This window comes from Macaca mulatta, chromosome 5 (genome assembly GCF_049350105.2).
Source record: "Macaca mulatta isolate MMU2019108-1 chromosome 5, T2T-MMU8v2.0, whole genome shotgun sequence".
NCBI classification, from domain to species: Eukaryota; Metazoa; Chordata; class Mammalia; order Primates; family Cercopithecidae; genus Macaca; species Macaca mulatta.
In genome coordinates, this window is record NC_133410.1 from 10,693,415 (window position 1) to 10,717,883 (window position 24,469).

At 39.0% G+C, this 24,469-nt stretch overlaps 1 long non-coding RNA gene across 1 annotated transcript; it reads left to right on the plus strand.

The window, feature by feature from the left end:
- The first annotated feature begins 18,765 nt into the window (after window positions 1–18,765).
- On the plus strand, window positions 18,766–24,257 carry LOC144340964 (uncharacterized). Its single transcript, XR_013417500.1, has 3 exons — window positions 18,766–19,433; window positions 20,365–20,459; window positions 23,782–24,257. It is a non-coding gene; the product is annotated as an uncharacterized LOC144340964 (long non-coding RNA).
- The last annotated feature ends 212 nt before the right edge of the window (window positions 24,258–24,469 follow it).

Here is a 24,469-nt window from a genome sequence, read left to right on the forward strand (position 1 = left end):
TTCTTTCAAAATAAGGGTCATAGCCCTGAAAGGCACAGCCAATGGCTTTTTGATCAGATGAATGAGATATGGAAATGTTGGGAGACCAAAGGAAAGACGGGAAATATTCTAATCAAAGCCAAGTCCCATTGTGCAGATCTGTGAGAGAAGTATTTTGAAAGGAGAAGAAGGATTTAAAAATAGAGATTACATTTATATAAAGGACCAGATAGTAAATATTTTAGGATTTCTTGAAGCTTTTGTCACAACTATTTTACTCTGCCTTTGCAGCGTGAAAGTAGCCATAAACAATATGAAATGAATGGGCATGGCTGTGTTCCAGCACAACTTTCAATAAAACTTTATTTACAGAAAGAGACAGTAAAATGTGTTTGCTCTGGGATCACAGTTTGTCAAGTGCTGGTTTAAACAAAAGAAGTGTCACGCTTAGAGTTGTGTTTTAAATTGATCATTCTGGTAGCTTTTGAAGAGGATAAATTTCAGGAAAGCCTGGAGGTTCCAAAAGTAGAAACTGGTAGGACCATATTTATGTCCTTGTTAATGTTCCAAGCATACCATATTACCATTTGGAACAAGTTTGTCTCCCCTACCCCACTCAGGTATTTCAGGTCAGGGACTGTATCACATTCATTATTGTGTTCCTAGTGTGCTCTTATTTGGGGCCTTGTGCTTGAAAGATGCTCATGAATATTTATATATTTAATGGATGAATAAATGAATAAGTAAATTGGTTACTGATTGGATAAGTGCAGAGAAGAAGCCAGGCATTTTCTCTCTCACTGTTTCCTAAACTTCAGTTTTTCTCACACCACCTTCACTATTTTAACCATATCAAAAGACTCCCTGAATCTATATGATATTTTGTTTAAATTATTATTTTAAAACAATTCTAGACTATTTATTTTTAAGGAAATTTTAAGACACTGCCAGACCTGGAAAACCACTATCACTCATCAAACATGGAAAATAAAAATTTATATGTGAATATAAAAATAAAAATAACTCACATCCACCTAAATCAATCTTTGGTATTGCCATTTAAAAAATCATCGATCTAATGCAAAATGCTTGCTTTATAGATTGAAAATGTTGACTCATAGAAGTCACACGGCTTACTCAAAGCACAAAGCCAAGGAGCAAAACAGCTGAGCCTAGAAAGCCACCTTCTCTGACTTCCCGATCAGTGCATTTCTGAATCAATCTGTCTTCACTGCAGGAAACAGAAAAAAATCTGTGCAAAAAGGGACTTAATGAGCAGTACTAGGTGGTCATAGAATTATTGGGTTCCAGATTGAATCCCCAGGAATGACTCCTTCTATAATATAGGTATGGCTGTATTTATTTTCTACGGCTGCTCTAAGAGAAATAGGAAAAAAAAAAAAAAAAACAAGTGTTATTTGCTACTCCCACGATAACACAACACAGAACACTTCACTTCTGGTCTCCAAAATGCATGGAGTGATTTCTCTCCACCAGCGACGAGTTCTGCAGCAGACATCAGCTGGGTGTCTTTCAATTTAACTCACCCCTGACACTATCAACCTGGAGATAGTGTCAGATCCCGCAAGACTGCTCACCACTTCAGATGCCAGTTGCAAGCACGGGTTGTGACTTGTGCTTCTGACCAACTGGCTGTAAATAAGGGTTCCCACACCCTTTCCTTGGGTTTGATTAATTTGCTAGAGAGGCTCACTGAACTCAGAATATCTATAAAATATTGATTTTCATTATTTCATTTCTGATAATTGGTAGTTGTGGATTTTGCTACTTTTTTTTTTCTTGTTAAGTGTAGCTATGGGTTCATCAATATTGATCTTTTAAAACAAGCAACTTTTGTTTTTGCTGATTTTCTTAATTCTTTTCTGCTTTCAGTTTCATTTATCTCCTCTTATGTCTTAGTCGTTTCCTTTGTTCTACATAGTTTAGGTTTACTTTACTCTTCTCTTTTGACTTCGGCATATGGAAAGTAAGATAATTGATTTTAACTCTTTTCTCCCTAATATATTCATTTAAATGTATAGCTTATCTTCTAGATACTATGTTAGCTGCCTCTTAAACATTTTGTTAATGTTTTGTATTCACCATAACTCAGTACAATTTATTTATTAAACAATTTACTAATTAACTTTTAAAACACGTGCAACGATACCCAAGCACTGTTTTAAATACTTCAAATGCATCACTGAACAAAGCGGAGAAAACATTTTTCTTCATAGAAATTACAGCTAGCATGTTAATTTACAAAATTGACTTCCAACAAAGTAAAATTATGGTAACTTTGAAGGTGTCATGGAAAAAAAAATAGAGCAGTATAGGGGGAATTTGGAGTATCAAGTGTTAGAATGCTATAGAATGCCTTTTTAAAAACAGATACCCTGATGGGCTTAATTGATAAGATACCTTTTGAGCAACACTTGAAGGAGGTGAGGGAGTTAGCCGTGCAGATTTTTCTGTAAGAGCTTTCCAAGCAGAGAGAAAAATAAGCCCCAAATTTCCGGAGGCAGGAGTATTTCTCTTGTGTGTAAGGAACAGGGAACAGGCAAGAATGGCTGAATAGAATGAACACCTGGTCATTCTTCCAATCTTCCAAATTCAGCTCAAGCAAACTACACTTCCCTAAACTCTCCTCCTGAGGTCAGATTTTCTGGTTATACATTATAGCAGTAGTTTCTTGTGTTCTTCCATTATGGTTCTTCTCCCAATACGTAATTATATATTTGTGTAATTATTCAGCTAAAGGATTCCACTAGAAGTATTCACATATTTCACAGAAAGTGTTCACATTTTCTACTAGAATGTGTGCACTCGTACCCTGAGAACAAAGATTTTGCTGTTACACTGTATACACCAGTGTATAAAAAAGGACTTGGACTTTGTACAGACTCAATAAACATCTGTTTTCTGATGGATTTAATGTAAGAATGGTTGGAGGGGTTGATGTATACATGCTTTAATAGATAAATCCCACCTGCTGGCAAATGGGGTTTTCCATTTATGAGTTCTAGATCTACAAAGGATGTTATAGGCTGTACCTCCTCCTATTTTGGAACAAAAAAGGAATTGGGGATTTCGAAGACTAGCAATTCAATCCTGTCATGGAAGAGGTATCAATAAGTTCTAGGGGCAAAAAAAAGTCACCAGTAGTAGTATTTTTTTTCTCAGAGATATAAATAATTCAATAGAAATGTAAAAAATTATCAAATATATTAAGATAATGACTTCTATTATGTGGGACAATCTGTCTTAAACAAAAGTTGGACCATTCCAAAAATATTCAAAAGGTAACAAAGCATATCCTGACACATGAGCACATAGCATCAACATTGAACCTGTCACCAGCTAAAGCATGTGAAATCTTCCAAAAGTCTCTGGTCTAAATTGTACACCTTGTCTTATAACTTCACTTAACATTTGTAATGTTATTCAATGCTGATTGCGTATTAAACTTTAATACTAAGCTAATGTGTTCCTTCGTAAGTATTGTTAAAAGACATTTTAAATCAAAAGTATGCATTGCTTTGCATGAAATGCTCTTTGTGTTCTGTGGATAAGGTATAGTTTTACAAGTTTTCTTATATTAAATATCACTGGAAAATGTCAGTCATGGTTATGTTTTAAATAAGGAAACTGAGGCCTAAAGAGGTCAGCTCGTTCTTTCATCCAATAGAACTTGTTTCTCTGTAATTGCACAATATCTTCTTCCTAGCACGTTGAATTGTAAATGTTTGTTTAAAAGCTTTATCTTTCTCACCTTATTAGTCACATGAGGGTACAAAGTTGGCAGAAGAACATCTTTGTTTTTATAGATCCTAGAATTAACAGAGTTTTTAAGGATTTTGAAGTGTAATTATGACTAAAATAGGATTAAAACCAGGGCACTTGCTTTGAATAAAGCATATAGCCTTCTATCCCTGCTGTCTCTATTATTTGAGTTTTATGTTTTTGAAGGCATCTTTTTAATATTTTTCTCATTGACCAGTAAAAATATATCCCAACTGTCCTTGCATATGTCTATATATGGCATAATTTTAGTATTTTTATCATATACACGTATATGTATATATACACACACACGCACAAATATGGAACACGTATATGTATATACACACACACGCACAGAAATGGAAATGTTAGGTCAAAAAAGAAAAACAAAAACAAAATAGGCCATTCATAGATATTTCCACACAATACTGGGATGTTTCTTATCTTGTACCTTTGTGAGTGCTGAATTGTATCATTCTTTTTTAAAATTATGATAGTTTTCAACTTTTTAAAAAATTTACTTTTGTTTCGTATTATTACGATTTACAAGGAAATTAAACTCCCTCTAGTATCACTGCATTTCTTTCCTTGTGCTTATGTTTTTCCCAATTGCCTAAGTGAGAGTCAAGGGAGGTGCTTATCTATTTGATTTTGATGACTCATTATGTTACAAGGACCTCAATCATTTCCTGTCATATAGCTTTCACATTTGCTTCTCATGCTAGGTATGCAGCATTAGAAAAGGAAATATTCTACTGCGTGGCAATTAACACCACATGAATTTTGCAAATAACAGTATGTGTCAATATTACATTTTCTTAAGTTAGTGCAAAAAGATCCAAAGTCTCCAAGAATCTGCTTATGGTTACATGATATTATTTATGATATTCTTGATGCCATTTATAATATTCTTGATATCATGATATTCTTGTTAGCATATATAGCATAGTGGAAAGGCACTACATTGCATTTAAAAATATGTATGTCATCTTGGAGAAATCTGTTACCTCCCCTGAGACTCCACTTCATTTGTTGCCCAGGCTGGAGTACAGTGGTGTGATCTCAGCTCACTGCAACTTCTGCCTCCCAGGTTCAAGCAATTCACCTGCCTCAGCCTCCTGAGTAGCTGGGATTACAGGTGTGCACCACCACACCTGGCTAATTTTTGTACTTTTAGTATAGATGGGTTTTCACCATGTTGGCCAGATTGGTCTTGAACTCCTGACCTCAAGTGATCTGCCAACCTTGGCCTCCCAAAGTGCTGGGATCATCTTTCTTTTTCCTTTCTTTCTTTTTTTTCCTTTTGTTTTATTTTTTTTTCTTTCTTTCTTTCTTTTTTTTTTTTTCATTTTGAGACAGTCTTGCTCTGTTGCCCAGGCTGGAGTGTGGTGGCGAAATCTCAGCTCACTGCAGCTCACCTCAGCCTGGAGGTTGAAAAACTGGAGAAGAAAAACTGAGTTCAGACTTTCTATATTAAGAAAAATGGAAGTCTGGGTGGGGCGGTTCATGACTGTAATCTCAGCAATTTGGAAGGTGGGCAGACCACTTGAGGCCAGGAGTTCAAGCCCAGCCTAGCCAACATGGCAAAAATCCATCTCTAAAAGTAACATAACATAACATAACATAACATAACATAACATAACATAACATAACATAACATAACATAACATCACATCACATCCCAGGCATGGTATCGTGTACCTGTAATCGCTCTGAGGAACTCGCTTGAACCCGGGAGGCAGATGCTGCAGTGAGCCAAGATCAAGCCACTGCACTCCATCCTGGGTGACCAGGCAAGACTCTGACGCAGAAAGAAAAGAAAGAGTTTGAACTCAGTTTTTCTTAATATCCTTTCTGGCTTTGACTTTCTGTTAGTCCGTTGTTGTTTAGATCACCAAAGAATGATCTCACTCATTCAATCAATATCCGTTGAATCGATGCATTCAACAGATATTAATTGAAGCCTGTGCCAGGCACCATTCTAGGTACTAGAGATAGAGTGGTAAACAGGAGGGAAAGCATTCTTGCCACACTGTACTTATGGAAGACAGAAGGACAATGGAAATCTGTTGTCAGTGCACTGAAAGCATGCTAGGGGTCAGAGTGACAGGGATGCTCCTTGGAGAAGGCACACAATAAAGTTTTCTCTGATGAGTGGGTAATTTACTCTCACCTCTGGATATCTTGAAAACCTAACAGAAGATTCTGTTTGCAACTGGGAAAGGTATTTTACATTCATTTCAGATGTGTTTTACTAAAGTCACCTGTGGATTATACCATGAAAATTTCCTGTATTGAATACATCCCTTTAGGTCTGTCTTGTTCCTGCTTACTCGTCTTGGTTGCAAATTAATTATCCACCCCAACTTTCACGTTCTCAGTCTCCTTTGCATATAGGTTTCCCTGATTATGTGGGATACACTGCACCATGTATGAAAGACATTTCTTCACATGCCTGTATCCACGGCTGTGCTGCAGTTTCCTTTAGGCTTCCTTCTGCCCCTGGGGCAGCCTGCTCACTGAACGCTCTGTATGCTCTTTCTCTGGTCACAGAGCTTGGCCAAATCTTTCTGCATTCTTTGCATTAGAGTATGACTACAGAACAAATCTCACTGTGATGGAGTGTGGGAGAAGTGATGTGAGCTTCCTCCAGGCTTGGTCCAGGAAAATCTTCCATCCATTCCCCTACATTTTATTTTTCCACCCAGGCAAGCATCCTGTTGGAGGTGGCAAATCTGCCATCATCTTTTGTCCCTGAATCACTGTGTGGAGCCAACTTAAACTCCAGCTCCCCCACTCCGAAACCTATCCTTGACCTAGAAACTGCCCTTACCTAATCTGAGTCTGCAGAGTCATTATCTTTTGAATGTATATGTTCCAATGTTGAGTCGGCTACCTTCACTAACATCCCCCTGCAAAGGCTATCAAATAGTATGCCCTGCCTGAAGTGAACGCTCAATGAGAATTTCATTTGATGACTCAAAATTGGGAAGAGTATGTGGAGTAACAGAATTAGAATTCCATGTATGACCTTCATTCTTTAGTATCAAAGGTTTCTGTTGATAATTAAGTGCTAGAGGGAAAGAGTATCTGAAAAAAGACCACTTCCTGGTAACGCAAATGGGATAATGATTTACTTGCTTCCTCATCATTTTTAATATCCAATTTTATTTACTTATTCTTGTCTTTAATGCCCTTCAGCATATTTACACAGATTTCTTCACCCATTTCCCATATGTACTCTCTTAGCTAAAGTGTTAGATTTCATCCAGTTCTGCTCCTGTCTCCTGTCTGTGTTCACCTATTTTATTCCTTAACATCCTCATATCTTATTCTGAGCAACTATCAACACCATCTCTCTCAACCTCCAGAGATCAACTCAATAGTCCACTTCCTGTCAGAAATCATATTTGCTGATGTGAACCGGAGTTGAGATTTTTACAAAGCACAATATAACCAGGAAAACTTTCTCCACCCAATAAATGTTACTTGTAAAAATAGAGTTATGTACAAAAGTTATATAATAATGAATGTCAGGAGCTGGAAGTGGTGGTTGAGGTCATGAAATCCAATTCCTTTTTTCTACTTGTTTTATTTCCTTCTTCTTCTACAGAAGTAGAATCTGAGGCCCAGAAGACCTTGAATTGTCTAAGACCTTATATTGAGTAGGAAATCAGGCCAATGCTTTTTGCAGAATGTATCTTAGCCAATTTAGAAAAGAATTTGGCAATATTATTGCAATGAGTTTTCTTATTAACGACAGTGTATAAATAAGAGCTACCTGTCATTTAGCTACGTGCTTTAAATATATTACACATGTATTTAATCTTTATAGCATTTCCACCAGGGAGATATTATTATCCTCATTTGAAAAATGAAACAAACAAACAAACAAAAACTGAAGTTGGGTAAGAGGCCTAATTCTTAATTAATTGATGTTAAGAAACTTATAAAAACATTTAGTAAGTCGTTTAGTTAGGATTTAAATTGAAGCCTGTCTGGACTCCAAATATTCTGTTTCTTTTTCTCTGATGTGGAGCCAGAATGAGTTCCATAATGACTCATGGAAAATTGTCCTAGATATTAGGAAGGAATGAGATCGTAGCCAATCTTTATTGCTTCAAAATATTAAAGTTTTTTTTCCCTCATTCTAAGTTAATCATCTAATGTATTCGACATATTGATTTTTGGGCACAGACATTAATAAAACAATCCTTAACCTCAGGGTGAAGAAACTCATGGCCTAAATGAGAAACAATACAGAAATAATATGAACTACAGTATTAAATGTTCAGCTCACAGTAATTTTGGATTCTAATTCTATCAGCTCATTAAAATTTTCTCAGGTTTAAATGAGATATGTGATATTCTTTTAATTGGGGAGGGTATTCATATGCTAGTTTTAAAATTTATTTTTGTTTACTAATTTATTTATTTGCTTATTTCTTCTTAATAAGCAACACTATGGATAGAGCATGGGTTTTGCTCTTCTAAATCCTGATTGATAGCATGCGTATTTTTATCAGTTAGGAGATGTATGGCCTTGAGCAAACCATTTATACATTTTGGGCCTCAGTTTCTTAAGTCATTTAGAAATGTTGGGCCTCCATTTCCGCCTAAGTAAATTGTGCTCCACATGCTGGAATCCGAAGTTGCTGAGTAAACAAGGTGAAATAATGGATTTGAATGCAACCTGAAAACTCTGAAGTCCTAAAAATAGTTTGTGTTTTAATAAGTGCATCAGACAATTATTTTTAAAAAGCACAGATTCCAGGGTGAACTACCATCATCATGAGCTCTTGTAGAAAATTGTAAATACAGGAATATACCTTTTCTTCAAAAAAGGAATTTAGAAAATGTTAGTTAATACAGAGTTTATTGAAATTTTGCTGTTGTTGTAAGTTGAGATAGTGGAAATATTAGACACAAGATAAAAAGTATGTGGTCAAACTGTGCGTATTTTGGAGGCATATCTACATAGGAATGTTTGGGAAGGGTGAAAAGGAAAGTGAGCATTGATGGCAGAGATTAAAAGGCACTTAGAATCCTAACGAATAAGCCTACTTCTGGAGGTTCATTTCATTGTCAAAAAGCATAATATTATAATTAACGAAGTTTCTGCTGTGGTATTGCAAAGAAATATCAAAGCTTCCTTTTACAATGGTGGAGGAATAACAAGGAGTCAGGTTCTCTTCATTTTCTCGAAAGTGCTAAATGATTGTCATTTAGCTTGGACATCAAGAATACTTGCTTAGAGTCCCGCTTCTTAATTACTTGGCCTTCTCAGCTTTTCCCAGGGATTTTGCTCTGGGAAGCTAAAGACCTAAAATTTGGTTCAGAGAGGGCATGGCGGGAAAAAAATCACAAGATGCTCTGATGCCCCTCTAGATAGAAGTTACACTTCAAGAAAATTTTTTTTTTTTTTTTTTTTTTTTTTTTTTTTTTTTGAGACAGAGTCTCACTCTGTCGTCCAGGCGCCATCTCGGCTCACTGCAAGTTCCGCCTCCCGGGTTCACGCCATTCTCCTGCCTCAGCCTCCCGTGTAGCTGGGACTACAGGCGCCCACCACCACTCCTGCCACCACGCCCGGCTAATATTTTTTGTATTTTTAGTAGAGACGGGATTTCACCATGTTAGCCAGGATGGTCTCGATCTCCTGACCTTGTGATCCACCCGCCTCGGTCTCCCAAAGTGCTGGGATTACAGGCGTGAGCCACCGCGCCCAGCCCTCCTTTAGATCTTATACTTCGTTAATTCATTCTAGGCAGTAAAAGTCATTTTTCCTCATGCGTTATCCACAACCTCTTTCTTTCTTCTTTTTTGTTTATTGCTAGCATTATTCATCGGATAAACACATCCATCTCTTTGAGGTCTAGACTCATGACCTGTGAAGGTCAAGCTCCTACTCTGTTCATCCTTTTGGATGAAAAACATTTACATGCAACGGGGAATTCCTTGGCTGGAGAAGCAACTCTTCCGACTCAGCTAACCTGTATTTCTGGAAAAATCAGTGAGTCTACCGGATTCCGTAAAATGCCATTCCTGCTGACTCACTCCCTGCACTGGGCGGGTCTGTTCACCTCTGGTGAATCTGACCATAGTTTTCTCAACTGTGACGTTACAAAACGCAGATGGCTGCCTCTCAGATTCCCCTTGTCTTCTAAACTTCTCTGGAAACAATGCTTATAAAGGAGGTTTCTACCATTTCTTTTTTATTTCTCTATTATTTTCTCTATTTCTCTATTATTTTCCAAGACTTCTAGGACTTGAGTAGATGCTTTGAGCTCTGCCTTGTGTTTCCTGAGCAATCCCCCGTCCCTTTGCTGCAGCAACCATCTCCAAATGCCTTTCACCTAACCTGCTCCGAGCAGCATTCCTCTCCATAGACTAATTAACCAGTCTTACTTGTAACCTCAGGGTCCATTAAGAGAGTCTTTTATCACCCCCTCTTTTTATAAATACAGACACTGAGACCTAAAGATAGATTTTTTGTCTTCAAAACACTTGACTTTATATGAAGTAATTGAATCATTTGTGTTTCTTGAATATGTATATTTCTCCTGAAAAGATAAATATTACGATCCACGAGGACAGTCCCATACGTGTTTTTTTTCCACCATCATCTCCACATCCAGCCTTTACAAAGTTCTCCCCATAGTAGGTATTTTTTAAATGAATCATTGACTTGGGTACTTGAGTGAAGACTGTTAGGCCTGAGTTTTACAGTAAACAATGTCCTCAAATGTAGACTCTTGTTAATGTCTCCAAATGAAATTATATATGCAGTAATACATAAAATTACAGAATTGAGGGTGGGGGAAGGTTTCTCGTAGAAGTTTATAGTTATGACCCATTGTCTGACAACTCCTGCTGTAGTGACCTAACAAATTGTTTTATAACCCTCATTTTCAAATAATTATTATAGTAATATCTTCCTCCGTAAAATGAGTCGAAAATATTTTTGAGTATTTGTCTATTTTTCGTACATCACAATTATCCAAAAATTAAGGAGGGTTGGGTGTCTTTCAACCTCAGAGAGACTCTATTTATAAGTGAATAAATGAATGAAGTAACTGGGTCTAACTCAGAGCTAAGCCTCATCCCTGGGTCTGCTGCCCCCTAATTCAGATCCGCGGTGTCTCGTGGGCATGCCACACACTCATTTCAGAGCCTGGGTGCCTGGTTCCATCTGCACGACTGCCTCCTCCACCCTTCTTAATTTGGCTAACTTCCCAGTCGTTCTGCAGGCCTCAACTGAGCAGTAACATTTTCCAGAAACCCCTCCCTGATGCGTTTTTCTTTTATGCTGATTTACGTGCTTTTTACTTGTCTGTTTGTTCACTCTTTTATCCCTAAACCTAGTCCAGTGTCTCACAGATCATGAATATGTGTAATAAAAGTTCTCAAGTTGTTGAATTATTTAATTCTGTGCAACCTACACAACCAAGCATTGAGATAGCCAAGGTAAATATTGTTGAAAGTGGCCCATTTCTCTATGTGAGAGTCTTGTGTTTCTTTTAGGCTGCTGTCAGCATACGAGGAAATAAGAGAGGTAAGCAATCACAAAAATTTTCCCTCTGTCCAGGTTGTACTCTGGACCCAGTGACAAAGGTAAGGACATTTTCTGTTATTTAAATGGACTAATGGGCCTTGAATTCCATGATTCTCCAGCTGGATTTTCACTCTCTCCTAGAATTTCTCTTCACCTGTGTTCACTTGCCAGTTATCTTATGTGGATGGCTCGGATCACTCAAACCAAAGTTTATAGCAATATGGCATTGCACTGTTATCTTGTCATTGTATAACAGCTTTTCACTTAGATTTATTGTGGTTCCTTCCCCAACTCTCAAAAATGCACTCATATTTTTCATCAATATTTATTTATTTATTTATTGAGCACCTACTCTATGCTAAGCACTATTTTAACCCTGGTGCTACTGCAGTGAACCAGAAAGATAAGAATTCCTCCCTTCATAGAGTTTACATTTCAGTGCTTCATTTGTAATATTTTATAAAAATGTCTATTATTTATTTCTGTTGATATAACAGATACGATTAATATCTTTCTCTGTCCCCTTCTTCATTTCTAACGGACACCCAATTTTCATCAGGTAGGGGGAAGTCTTCTATTTCAGGGAAAAGTGGATCGCTTCTCAGCCTCAGAGAGTGAGTCATGATTGGACTTAGCCAGTCATATTGATCTTATTATTCTGGCAAGGGATTGTTTTGAAAATGGGCATGTGGGCTGGGCGTGGTGGCTCACACCTGTAATGCCAGCACTTTGGGAGGCCAAGGCAGGCAGATCACATGAGGTCAGGAGTTCAAGACCAGCCTGACCAACATGATGGAACCCCATCTCTGCTAAAAATAAAAAAATTAGCTGGGCATGGTGGCACGTACCTGTAATCCCAGCTACTAAGAGGCTAAGCCTGATAATCTCTTGAACCAGGGAGGCAGAGGTTGCAGTGAGCCGAGATTGCACCACTGCACTCCAGCCTGGGCAACAGAGCAAGACTGTCAAAAAAAAAGAAACAAAGGAAATAGAGTATGTGACACAATTTTGATCAAAGAAACAACAAAGAGTGATCTCTACCTGGAGGGTCTGGGAAGGTTTGTTTCATTCTTAAAATGGGACACAAGGTATGGTTTCTTGTTTTTTTTCTCCTCTGGACATTGTCATTTCATGTGACATCTGGCATTGGGACAGCTATCCTGAGAAAATGGGGACCAAAGATGTAAGAATGGAAGAGAACAATCTATGCTACTGGTGATGGCAATTGACTTTTATAATTACGATGAGACTATTCTACTGCCAACTCCTTGTCTTTTGAGACATATATAATCTCCCCCACTTTTTAGTTGGGCTGTTGGTTGCTTATGGCCATAACTGGCCTAACTGATGTGGTTGGTTGTATGGCTCTGTTTATGTTGTGCCCAGCGTAGTATAACATAAGAGCCAGGAGCCTTCTTCTGTAAAAGGCCACATGATCAATACTTTTGGCTTTGTGGGTATTACAACTTCTCTCAAGTTTGTTGTTGCAGTTGGAAAGCAACCATAGATAACCTCCAAACAGATGGGCAGGACTGTATTCCAATAAATTTTATGCATAGAAACAAGACCTAGGATGGATATGGCCTACAGACCTAGTATAGTGGAAAGTCTATGGATTTTGGCATCACACACAACCTGTCTGAAGTTCATCTCTGTTGTTCTTGCTATGTTTTCGAGTATATATTTAAATATAGATGTGATTTGTATATATTTAGTTATTTATAAAATTTATATTTCCCATTTGCACATAAGATCCATCTGCAAAAGGCCTTAAATAATTGTATTTGAAGTAGTGGGCGTTTGAGTGCAGCCGTAGATACTATCACATACTTCTGTACTCAGACACCCAGAAGAGTGCTGAATGACTTAATGACTGTAGATTTGATTGAGATTCTGAATTACATTATTCCTATAAGGGGGGAGGGACTCCATCTCATATATGTTACCATAGCACCTTAATAGGGAGTTTCCCTCAAAAAATCCTGCATGGAAATTCATTGATTACATAAATAATACAGATTCCTCTAGTCTATTGCTGCAGATCGCTCTCAAAATCTCAACCTTCTGCCATCCAAGTAAATGCTAGGGATGATGGCAATGGCTGCATGATTGTAAACTAACATGTAGTAATTCTCTACTTGTCACCCTATCACTTGGAATATAATGAACTCCCGGAGAACAGGGGAAATTTTGTGATTAATGTATCACACATAATATCTTGAAACTACCTGAAATTCATTAAGTGCCTGCCAAAATTTAGTTTATTAGGCCATTTGGTAATGGGTCAATACACTTAATTAACCTAAACAAGGAAGATACATTTAAAGGAAATAGACCCTAATTGAGCACCTGCCAAGACTTCTACTTATAGACGTTTTTAACCTCCAAACTCCTCCTCTTGAGGGATGCTTGTTAGTAGCATTTTACCCATGGAGAGAAGGAATCTTAGATGAGTTAAATACTTGACACACAGATCACGGGGTGGAGTTGCTATTCATACCCTGGCCTTTCTCTCTTAAACCAGGAGCTCTTTTCAGAAGAAAATATTATACTTAATAATTGTGAAGCTAACTTCCTAAGAACTGGGTTTCAAGGAAGAGCACTCATTAAAACCTGTTTCTCATGTTCTTCTTCTTGTTCCTCTTTTCATTCAGGGGATTTTCTGTACTTAGTCCCAGGCAGTCATTTCGCTTTGCCTGTCATCTGACCTTTGATAGCACAGTCCAGTTCTTAACTAGGAGGCAGGCACTGATTAACTTGCGCTACGGCTTTTCAATGAGTCCAAAGCATACCAGGAAGTCTACTGCTAAAATAAAGTATACCAGGCAAGGAATAGAGAACTGATGGAAAACTTTGTAGAGCCAAGCAAGGTCAATGACTTCCTAAGTACTTATTCTTGGGTTTCATGAAAGTTTGAGGTTGTAGTAAGCTGAGATAGCTGCCACTGCACTGCAGCCTGGGGAACAGTGTGAGACTCCATCTCAAAAAAAAAAAAAAAAAGAAAGTTTCTAATTCTAGCTATTTGTTGTGAGTTCTGTGGACAGAGTTAGGAAATTCAGGACATTCTACTTAAACTTGGATAATGAGATGAAAAGGACATATACAGGGGTCCACATAGATTCAGACACTAGAGTAAGATTCGGCTCACATGAAGTCATCTACGTTTTCCTACTATAAACTGCTCCTGATCTTATCAAGGCCAAACCTGTCACGTGTATACTGGGTTCCATTTGCTTTTGCTATTTAAGGTTTTTTTCTTTTTTTCTTTCATAATTCTTTTTTTCCTGAAATTGTCTCGTGCCTTATTTCATCTGAATTATTCTTTTTTTTTTTTTTGCTAAAATAATAACCTATTCTAATATCTCCCACCTTAAGAAGCAAAATACTCCCAAACTCTCTTTGACAAAACTTCCTCCCAACACTGTTCTATTTCTTTGCTTTGTGTTATAGCAAAGGTCTTCAACACATTTATTTGCTGAATTCATTTTCTCACTTTTTGGTCTCTCTTTATCTGACAAACACTGATGTCTTTTGTAAAGGTCATTAACAATCTTCATCTTGCCAAATGCAAGGGCCAATTCTTCAGCTCCTTTAGATTCAGTGTGTCTGTAGTCTCTGAGCAGCATATAGCATGATCAGTCTTTCTTCAAAATACTCTTCACTTGGCTGCATGAGTCCTATGCTCTTTTGCTTCTCCCCCTTCAGGAGCTATGTCTCAGTCTTTTTTGATTGGTTCTATTCCGCTTTTCTTCCTTGAAACACTAGTATCTACAGGGCTCTGTGGCCAGCCATTCTTTCCATCTAGACCAGGGATGTCCAATTGTTTGACTTCCCTGGGCCACAGTGGAAGAAGAAAAATTGTCATGGATCACATGTAAAATACGCTAACACTACAGATAGCTGATGAGCTAAAAAAAATCACAAATAAATCTCATAATGTTTTAAGAAAGTTTACAAATTTGTGTTGGGCTGCATTCAAAGGCATCCTGGGCTGCATGTGATCCATGGACTGTGGGTTGGACACGCTTGATCTAGACTACCTACCTTAGAGATCTTACCCAAGCCCATGGCTTCACAGACCAACTATGTGTCAGTGACTAGGACTCTGACCTTTCGGTAGTGCTCCATGTTCAATATCTTTCTTGACCTCTAATGGGCATGTCAACATTACAATGTCCAAAATGCCGTTCTTGATCCTTGTGTTTCCAACTTTCTCCTCCTCTAATCTTCCACATCTTGATAAATACCAACATGACTCACTCAATTACTTTTTCCTGGTACTATACTATCAACCTACTTTCAAGTTGTGTCAGTTGAAACTTCAAATATACCCCTAATCTGATCACTTTTCACCACCTCTTTAGTAACCCTACCGGAGTCCAAGCTTTTATTATCTCTCACCTAGACTGTTGAAATAGCCTCTCAACTGACCTTGTTTTTGCTCCTCACCACTGCCTCCTTCAGGCAGTTATCCTCCCCAGAGTGGCCAGAGTAATTGTTATGGCTGAATGAATTGTGACCCCAAAAATTCATATGCTGAAGTTGTAATTCCCAGTACCTCACAATGCAACTGTATTTGGAGATACAACTATTGAACAGACAGTAAGTTCAGATAGGTCTTTAACATGAGCCCTTACAACATAGTTGGTGTCCTTATAAGAAGAGAAAATTTGGATGCAGACACGTGCTGTGTGGACAGAGGAAAGACGACATGAAGACACAGGGAGAAGGGAGCCATCTACAAGCCAAGGAGAGGCCTTCAACCCTAGAGACACCATGATCTCAGACTTCCAGCCTCCCTAACTGTGAGAAAGTAAACTGCTGCTGCTTAAGTGACGCTGTTTGTGACATTTTATTATGGCAGCCCAAGCAAACTAAATAATGATCTTTAGCAAATGTAAATCGTATCATATCACTCCTTTGTGTAAACTCTCTAATGGTTTTTCATTTCCTTTAGAAAAAACATTCAAAGACTACTGTTTTCAGCAGACCCATGTGCTCAGGCCCTTGCTTGCTTACAATCTCACTTGTTTGACTTTTTTTTCTCTCAATGTTCTTCAGCCATGCTGGCCTCCTATTGTCCCTCTAATACCTCAAGACTATTCCAGTACCAGAATCTTTGCATTCTCTCCTGGTTCTGTGAATTTTCATGATCCCAACCTCTACAGAGTTCACTCCCTGGCCTCATTCTGAGATTCCACACCTTCAGAGACCTACTTTGACAGCCACTTCTAAAACGCATTTCCCCAACGTGACCTCCTGTTACTCCATCATTTTCCTCTGGTTTATATTTCCTCGTAGTACTTCATTCCATCTGAAATTACGTGGTATGTTTGTTTATTGACTTTCACTTGTCTTTTTTTTCCCCAGCAGGACATAAAATCTGTAAGTACAAGGATGCTGTTTGGGGGGCTTATTTGTAATTTCCCTTTATATGAAACCTTATATAATCGTGTCTACAACTATTTCACCAGTCCCTATAACCGGGCCTGGCATGCACAGGCTCTTAGTAAACATTAGTTGAATTAATTTATTTCTTTGCACTCAGGATTTACGTTCACATACTGCTTTTAGACTTTTTTAGTTGTTTCACATAATGATCATTTAATAGGAATAGTTGACTTTCATTACTTGCTTGTGATATCACAGGTATCGTGCTAAGAGCTTTAACCAGCATTACATGATGTGGGTGGTAGACTGTTTAACTGCAGGAAGCAGTGATGCTTGCCGGGGGTAAAGGCAATGGGAATAGTGTGGCATGCTACTTCCTCTGCTAGGTATTTCTGTTAAGGATGGGGAAGTTGAGGGGTAGCTGCTTTGGGACAGTTAGGTGCTGACACGGGAAAGCCCTTTGGAGCCCTCCATGACCAGCTTCACATGAAGGGCCATCTGTATACACCAAGAAGCTTAGGATTGATTCACCAGCTCTGCTGAGGCTGGCCATTGGTTCTCCAGCCCAGGTTGCCTGTTACCTGGCCTGAGCCAGGTGAGGAGCTCAGATGGTTTATTTCTGTGCTGGCAGGACACTGAAGGCTCCTTCCAGGGTCTCTTCCAGTTAGCCATCTGGTAGAGCTGGAGGCCCAGTTTCTGGGGCAGGCATACCGTATTTCCAAAAAAAATTGCATGGTCAGTTAAGACTCGTGTGTGTGTGTGTGTGTGTATGTGTGTGTGTGTGTGTGTGTGTGTAGCAAAAGACAAAACACCCAATGATCACTACTTTAGGAGGCAGGTCCTAGGGTTCTCCTGGCTTCAGGTATTGCTGGATCCAGCTCAAATGATAATGTAAGCTTTGTTTTTTTTTTCTGAGACAGAGTCTCGCTCTGTTGCCAGGCTGGAGTGCAGTGGTGCGATCTTGGTTCACTGCAACCTCTGCCTCCTGGGTTCAAGAGATTTTCATGCCTCAGCCTCCCAAGCAGCTAGGACTACAGGCACGTGTCACCACACCCAGCTAATTTTTGTATTTTTAGTAGAGACCCTGTTTCACCATGTTGGCCAGGATGGTCTCAATCTCCTGAATTCGTGATCCGCTCGCCTTGGCCTCCCAAAGTGGTGGGATTACAGGTGTGAGCCACTGCGCTGAGCCATAATGTAAGCTTCCTTTATCCTTCTGCTTCCCTCTGTGTATTGAGATCCATTATTGACCAGGCTCCTAATTGAACAAGGAAAGGGAGAAGCTGGAAGTCCTAGGTGTTTCTTGTCTCCCTAGCTCCTCATCCCAAAGGAATATCAATTGATTCAGGAGAAAAGCAATATACACCTATGTAAACCTGACATATTCTGGTTCCTGCTGTACATCTGTAAATGCTGGAGATAAGAGAGAGATCATATCCATTCAAAATCATGGAATGGTAAGGTTGCAAGAAAAAAATCCCAGGACAATAATATACGCCCACAATAAACTTTTGTCTTATCTTTTTGTAGGTTTTTTGAATTTTTTAATTCTCTGCTAGTTGTGTTAGGGAAACGATGGTTTCAGTCTTGCCTACCCCTATACTCCAAATGCCTAGCATGCTGCCTGACACACACTGGAAAAAATAAATATCATAAAGTATATTATTAAACAAATTCTGACAATGTACCAACTGGCCTTTTGAAACATTATACAACCTGTGTTTCCTGACGCAATAGAAACTAGGTTGCCGACTCTGTCTTGATCCTGTTGCCAAACCAACTCTAAATCTCTTGCTTGCTGAGAGTTACCTGATGAGTAACGTTAGACCAGCTGGTTGGGACTTGCTTCCTAAGGCTAATTGCAAGTAGCTCCCCCTGGCTGCCCCAGTGGACTTTCACAGATAGTGTGTTTCTGAAAGCTGCAGCCACTACCATCTTTGACACACTGTCTGCCCTGTGGGAATTAGGACAGAAGACTGGGGAAAAAGAAAATGCAACAAAATAAAACAACAAAAAGAAAAAAGAAACAACTATCGTTCTATGTTCTTTATAATTTACAAAGCACTTTTCTACAACCAGTCACATTTAGTACTTGCCATGAATATTATAATTTCATTACCATTCTACAGATGAGAAAACTGAGGCTAGCCTGACATATTACCAACACAGGTTACATCTTGGCAGGACATTTCTGCCTCTTTTCACAGTCAGCCCATGAAATTTCTATAGCAGAAAGATTTGGAAGAAACGTTAATGATTATAAGAAAATGTCACATACTTCATAAGTGTCATCTGCAGAGGTAAATACTATTTATTCAAAATAATAAAATTGAGGGACACAGAGAAGATAATCTCTTGGCTAAAGGATAGGCAACACCTCAACTTTGACTTTAAATTGTAATTGGCCAAGGTGGCCTCCTTGAGTTTCTGTGTCCCAAGATCTGTATCCTCTGAGTCTAGACCCCGAGGCAGGCTCCCGCTTCCTATTCACTACAAGTCAGTGTATTGCATACCCTTCTCCTTTCAGGGATGTGTCCTGGTGACATGCAGGCTACGTCAGATGGAGAAGAAGACTGACTAACTCATGTTTCTGCTATCTCGAGTGCCTGTGCCAACAAACCTCAGCTTGCACCACAGTTGTCCTTCTGTCTCTGATACCTGTGGTCATTTGTTCAGCTGAAGGCTGTCTCTGGCAGAGTCCTGAGAAGGACCCTGGAACTCCCTCAGAGTGAGTGATAGAAATACTTTTCTTAGAATCACACAACTTCTAGGTACAGAGTAAAGACAAAGCAATACCGCCACTAGAGTGCCTCCTGATTATAGAAACTCGAAAATGTTTACAATACATTTTCACAGGCTTGCATCTATTAAGTGATAGAGCTGGGATTCGAACACAGTTCCTTCCAATACCAAAATCTCTGCTCTTGCCCATATACAAAACGTATCAGTCAGAGAACTTGGGGAAACGGAAAACACACATAGAATCCAGGGTGTTCTACTTGTTAAATGTTCCTTATATCAACTGAAACACTCGAGTTTGTTACTTGTAACAAGTAAAGCCCTATCTGTTTCGTGGGGTGGGGGCCGGGGGAAGCAGTAATTTGTGCTGCTATTGTTCCTTCAAACAACGTTAGGCTATTTGTAGATATTATTCCCCATGGTCAGAACAATGTCAGCTATTTTTTCTATGAAGGGCCTAGTTGACCCCGTAGGCAGTAATTTCCTGACTCTCAAACCCAGTGGGCCTGGGCCATTCAGGCAAGCCCCAGGTGGCCCCGGCATAGAAGGACAGATGCCGGCCTTCTTGGACTCATGTCCTTCCAAGCAGGAATTGTGAAAGTGCAGGCGCCAAGAATTAAGGAAAAGGAGGAAAAAGCCTTTCTTCCGAGCTTAGTGTGTTTCCCATAATGCATGGGTCATTCAGTCCATGGGAATGTACTGCCAAATGACTGCTGTGCGCTGAACCTCATGGGGGAGTGGAACTGGGCTTGGTAGGGGGTAGTAACAGAAAAGGTTTGAAAAATGAGATCAGCCCCTGGCTTAGTTTCAGGAGAGGTGGGGTACTTTATGGAAAGCATATTGGTCCCGAAGACAGAAAGACACCGAGTTGTGTGTGTCTGCCTTTGCTGTGACAATTTTCTCTGAGTTTTAAATTCCAGATGGAAATCATATGAAGACATGGCATTGTGTCAGACAATAGAGACAAAAGCATCAAGCTTTCAGGATCATTCGATGGATTAAACAGTAAAACCAAGTAGGTGATCCTTGTTTCCTCAACCAATGAATAGAAAAGTGTAGACACATGGGGAAGGCAGGATCAACCACCCTGAAATCAGAGAGAATAACTTAAGATGAGTTTAACTTGGATTCAGCTACGTGGCATAAACTCCTGATCCTACAGGAAGATAGGGGAGAGAGGTGGGGTTCAACAGAGCTAAAGAAACTAAGAAAAGCTTTAAGGCAATTGAAGAACTTAAGGAAAAAGAAAAGGAATCCAACAATTATATTTTTAGCAATTCGTGTAAAGTAAATTTCTACAGTGTGTACACCTAAGTGAAATGATCCTCATAAAACCTGTGCAGTGAGTTTCCTTGTACTTAAAATGGTTGCCACACGTTCCAAGACGTTTTAAGTTTCTTAAAGTGTGAGTCACTGATAGTTCATCAAAATCACCTGAGATGCTGGTTAACGGAAGCTCTTGAATCCCCCTTCCTCCCGTCCTACCGAATCAGAATCTTTTAAGATAAAACCAGGAACTCACATATTCATAAGCTCCCTGGGTAATTCCCATATACGATATAGTCACAGAACCATTGTGTGAGTTATTACCTGCACATTGAGAATTACCTAAGAAACTTGAAACATGCTCATTCCTCTGTCCTCCCCTCAAAGATAATGATTTACTTAATTAAATCACCAGCTGGGCATTGGGATTTATAAAGGCTCTAACAGGACATTCCAATATCCAGCCCAGTTTGGGACTCACTGGCCTAAGGGTTCATTTATATTTATGACATACATGATTCTCATCCAGGTAGCACTGGCAGGTGAAATACAAGACATTTGGTTAAATTTCAGTTTCTGATAAATAATGCATGCTCTTTCGGCTGTTATTGTTTAATTATATGTATGTTGCAATTATTGCACGGAATATATTCATACTTTAAAAATATTATTTGGTTAATCTGGCAACTCTAAGCCCGGGTATCTCTGACTCTAAATCACATTGCCTCTTCACTATTTCCTGGTATATCAATTTCTTAGTTTTGAAGGATAGGTGAAATGTAAACAGGGCAAACCCATTATGAAAACAATTACTCACAGACACCTCCCAATAAAAGCAAATTAATATAGATATACAAATACTATTGAAAACATTATTTAAAGTGAGAATACTTTCATGAGCCAGTTGTTATCTCCTGTATTACTTTTGTCTTTGCTGCTATCATAAATTATCACAAACTTAGTGGCTTAAAGCAACATGCATTTATGATTTATGATCATACAGGTATGCGTCAGTTATGGGTCAAGATCTGGTTTCATTGACCTAAACTTAAGCTGTCTGGAGGACCCAGGGAAGAATTTGTTGACTTGCCCTTTTCAGCTTCTAGACTCCACCCATATTCATTGGCTCATGGACCCTTTCTGTGTCCTCAAAGCTGGCAATGTTGCATCTCGCCCACTGTGCTTCTATAGTCAGTCTCCCTCTGGCCATAGCTGGGAAAGGTTGTTCTCTTTTAAGGGTTATATTTGGCCTACCAGGATAATCCAGGATTATCTTCCCATCTGGAGATCCCAACATTCACATCTTCCAAGGCCCTGTGTATCAGTCTGATATCACACTGCTGTAAGGACATACTCAAGACTGGGTAATTTATAAAGGAAAGAGGTTTAATGGACTCACAGTTCCACATGGCTGGGGAGGCCTCACAATCATAGCAGAAGGCAAAGGAGGAGCAAAGGCACGTCTTACATGATGGCAGGCAAGAGCGCGTGTGCAGGGGAACGAGTCTTTACAAAACCATCATGTCTCGTGAGACTTATTGACTATCATGAGAACAGTATGGGAAAGACCTGCCTCAGTGGTTCAATTACATCCCACTGGGTGTCTCCCATCACACGTGGGAATTATGGGAATTAAAATTAAAGATGAGATTTTGGTGGGGACACAGCCAAACCAGATCACCCTGTTTCTGTAAGAACAAACAACAAACATATGCACAGGTCCTAAGCATTAGGGAATGAACATCTTTTGTGGGTTGTGGGAAAGCATTATTGTGCCTACTATTTCTCCTAATTTATTTATTTTACCAGTTAGATTTAAAAATCAATTTTGTGAAAGCAATGCAGTCTTATATATCACATAAATATCCTTATATAACAGACTATACTTTTCTCAAAAGCTACTAGTAACCTCTTAATTTTTTTTAGCAGAATCAGTGAGAAAATGTTGTAAAGTGAAAGTTGAAAATATAGTAATGTATTTTAGTCAACACTCATAGGGTGCTTACTCTGTGCCAGCCACTATTCTAAGCATTTCAAATGTTCACTCATTTAATCCTCATATAACAGCACAGTAAACTAAGTGCTAGTGTTACTATTCCCATTCTGCAGATGAGAGATCAAGCCCAGAAAAGCTTATAATTTAGCCAGATTCACCAGTTAGAAAGTGGTGGGGCTGAGTCTCAAAACATTTCAAACATTCTCCTCTCCTGGAGACCTTTTCACATTTGATCTAGTGACTAATGCAATAGGACTTGCTGCTTACTTAACTGTAGAATGATGTTTAGATATTTCTACAACCTTTAGCTTGAAATCTATAAACTTGAGTAAATGATTATCAGATTGTTTAGTAAGGGAAATGTGACACTGAAGAAATGTCGAGTCTTAGTTTAATCTACACATTTAATTTAGGTTTAGGACTTGGTTTATGTTTGAGATCAAACTATCATCAAATGGAAGACAGCATATCTAAGCTGAAAGTAAACAGGGTCATGAGAGGCTCAGCTGTGAGCCAAAGTCACAGATGGCCTCAGGCAGTTGCAGACCAGGGCCCCAGGGCTTTGATGTCCCAGGCAATTGCGAGCACAATAAAAATGCTCAGGAGTTGTGAAATTCTTGTTCAGCGGGCTGATGTTGTTTGGAAATAGGGTAAAGCCAAAATCCAACATTAACACAATCTTTGCTCATTAGAATAGTCCAGGAAAACATTAGTAAAGAATTTTGCCCTTCCCAGCATTTCTGTATTCAAGTGCAATGTGCTTCAATGCAATTTATGTTTCTACTTATTGCATTGTGTGCATTTAAGCAAGCCATCCAAAATCCCTTTTGGGACAGATATTCTAAGTCAAATGCATACTCTCTAATGTCATTCTTGTTCAATAAAGTAACTTATGGTAGGTAAATAAAAGCAGAACAAAACACACTTCTGGTTCAATGTCTCCTCCCCAAGTCCCCTTCATTCATCACAGAGGTACCACAAATTCATTCAGTTGAAGACAATCCAGTGATTTCTATAATTAAAATGAAGGCATTGCATCTCTTTCTAATTCGCTGCTTATTTTCTGATTTTTCAGGGTACATTCTGTCTGCCTCTCCACGTTCACTCTCTACCTTTGTCCACTCTGAAAGGTATCCTGAGAGACTGCCTAGTGTGGACTGCCTCAAATGGGCTTTTATGCTCTGGCTTCCTGTTGGAATTGGTCAATGGGATATAGCAGCAAGGAATGGGAGATCAAAGGAAGAAGAGCCGGGAGCTACTGGTTCCTAGGGTTCCCTGTCTGCCTCATGGGAGTTTGGCCACAGCCAAGGTGCTCCTCTTGGATTGCAGCAGCTCCTGTGGGCAGCATTTTCCTACAGTTTCAACTCTCACTGCGTTCCCATAACTGCTTTCTCCTCTCGCCTCAGTGTGGCTTGAAACAACAATTCAATTCAAGGCTTATTCTAGGTGCTAAAGATGGAGTAGAGAACAGAAGAAGAAGAAAACATTCCTTTTTTATAGGATTGAGTAGCCAGGAGGAAAGAGACAGAAAATAAACAAAAATAAAATGTGCTTAATGATGACCAAGTCTATGAATAAAAACAAAGCGGAGAATGATGCTAATCAGTGCTGGGACAGGGAAAGGTGTGCCTCTGAAAAAGGTGCTCAGTCAGGGAAGGCATGGGTGATATTTTAGTAAAGACTTGAAGGAGGTGAAGGAGCAGCCATGGAAATTGAGAGAGAACAACAGTTCTGGAGAAAGGAGGAGCATGTGTTAAACCAAA